We start from the raw sequence: 2,500 nt of genomic DNA, 5'->3' as shown, positions 1-2,500 counted from the left end.
GGCCAGCACCGGCGGATGCACGGGTCAAGCGGGACGGGACGAGCGCAGGGCTAACTTTTGCCGGCACACAAAAACACGAACCCGAAAAAGGCAAAAAAGGGACATACGCACTGGCGACACGCCCGTTTCGCCTGCCACCCGTGCACACTCGCCTGGGCAGCTGGTCACATGCGTCGCTCACAGGCATTTTGCAGGCCAGCACCGGCGGATGCACGGGTCAAGCGGGACGGGACGAGCGCAAGGCTTGCTTTTGGTGGCACACGAAAACACGAACCCGAAAAAGGGACATACGCACTGGCGACACGCGCGCCCGTTTCGCCTGCCACCCATGCACACTCGCCTGGGCTGCTGGTCACATGCGTCGCTCATAGGCATTTTGCAGGCCAGCACCGGCGGATGCACGGGTCAAGCGGGACGGGACGAGCGCAGGGCTTGCTTTTGGCGGCACACGAAAACACGAACCCGAAAAAGGCGAAAAAGGGACATACACACTGGCGACACGCACGCCCGTTTCGCCTGCCACCCGTGCACACTCGCCTGGGCTGCTGGTCACGTGCGTCGCTCACAGGCATTTTGCAGGCCAGCACCGGCGGATGCACGGGTCAAGCGGGACGGGACGAGCGCAGGGCTTGCTTTTGGCGGCACACGAAAACACGAACCCGAAAAAGGCGAAAAAGGGACACACGGACAGGCGACACGAAAAAAAAGGGGTCGCCCTACCTAGGTGGGCGCAAAAACCCCGTCGGCCAGGAGGTTTCGCCAAAGTGTCTGTACTGTCACACAGGGTCAATAGCACGGGCATGGCCGGCCGCCGCACGTGCAGCGGCTTACGGACGCACGGTTCGGCGGCACAGGTGCCTGGCGGCTTTAGCACCTTGGGGTGGACAGGCCTGGCGGCAAGGGGGGCTAGGCACCTTGCTGCCAGCCGGCAATGGTGCACGGGGCGGGGCGCCACACAAACACGAAAGAGGGACAAGAGCGGGGCGATGGTCCACAGAGACGAGCCATGCACGGGGCCCGTGATCGCCGACACACGCGAACGCGGACGCGGACAAGGACAAGGACGCGACGCGCGGCGCGCGTGCGAGGTCAAGAGGGGCGCGCGCACGAAAACGCGAAAAAAGGGGCTAGCGGCCGAGAAACGCGAAAAAAACCGGGTCACCTACCTAGCCGAACGCCTAAAATCGCTTCGGGCAGGAGGTTTCGCCAAAGTGTCTGTACTGTCACACGGTCCGTACGGGCGCAACCCCATCGCGCGCCAGCACCCCTTCCTGGGGGCGCCCGCCCGCCAGGCGCCTGGCGCCCCACGCGCGCGCGCCCGGCGCCTGGCGCCTTGCCCCCCACGCGCGCCCGGCGCCTGGCGCCTGGCGCCTCGCCCCCCACGCGCGCGCCCGGCGCCTGGCGCCTTGCCCCCCACGCGCGCCCGGCGCCTGGCGCCTGGCGCCTCGCCCCCCACGCGCGCGCGCGCGTGGCGCCTTGCGCCTCGCCCCCCACGCGCGCGCGCGCGTGGCGCCTTGCGCCTGGCGCCATGCCTCCGCGCGTGCCTGGCGCCTGGCGCCTTGCCCCCCACGCGCCTGGGCGCCTCTTTTCCGCCTGGGCGCCCTGGCACCTTTCCGCCTGGGCGCCTGTTTTCCGCCTTGGCGCCCTGGCGCCTTTTCGCGTGGGCGCCTCTTTTCCGCCTGGGCGCCATGGCGCCTTTCGGCCTGGGCGACTCTTTTTCGCCTGGGCACCTCTTTTCCGCCTGGGCGCCTCTTTTCCGCCTGGCCAGGGCGCCTCTTTTCCGCCTGGGCGCCATGGCGCCTTTCTGCCTGGGCGCCTCTTTTTCGCCTGGGCGCCTCTTTTCTGCCTGGGCGCCCTGGCGCCTTTTCGCCTGGGCGCCTCTTTCCCACCTGGGCGCCCTGGCGCCTCTTCGCCTGGGCGCCCTGGCGCCTTTTCGCCTGGGCGCCTCTTTTGGCGCCTGGGCGCCTACGCCAGGGCGCCTCTTTTCCGCCTGGGCGCCTCTTTTTCGCCTGGGCGCCTCTTTTCCGCCTGGGTGCCCTGGCGCCATTCCGCCTGGGCGCCTCTTTTCCGCCTGGGCGCCCTGGCGCCTTTTCGCCTGGGTGCCTCTTTTGGCGCCTGGGCGCCTACGCCAGGGCGCCTCTTTTCCGCCAGGGCGCCTCTTTTTCGCCTGGGCGCCTCTTTTCCGCCTGGGCGCCCTGGCGCCTTTTCGCCTGGCGCCTCTTTTGGCGCCTGGGCGCCTACGCCAGGGCGCCTCTTTTCCGCCTGGGCGCCTCTTTTCCGCCTGGGTGCCCTGGCGCCATTCCGCCTGGGCGCCTCTTTTCCGCCTGGGCGCCCTGGCGCCTTTTCGCCTGGGTGCCTCTTTTGGCGCATGGGCGCCTACGCCAGGGCGCCTCTTTTCCGCCTGGGCGCCCTGGCGCCTTTCCGCCTGGGCGCCTCTTTTTCGCCTGGGCGCCTCTTTTCCGCCTGGGCGCCCTGGCGCCATTCCGCCTGGGCGCCTCTT

This window comes from Aristolochia californica, unplaced genomic scaffold (assembly GCF_029961685.1).
Source record: "Aristolochia californica isolate CCGP_79_NKW_82.1479 unplaced genomic scaffold, dmAriCali1.0.hap1 SCAF_34, whole genome shotgun sequence".
Taxonomy (NCBI): domain Eukaryota; kingdom Viridiplantae; phylum Streptophyta; class Magnoliopsida; order Piperales; family Aristolochiaceae; genus Aristolochia; species Aristolochia californica.
Note: the sequence above shows the minus strand (reverse complement) of the source record.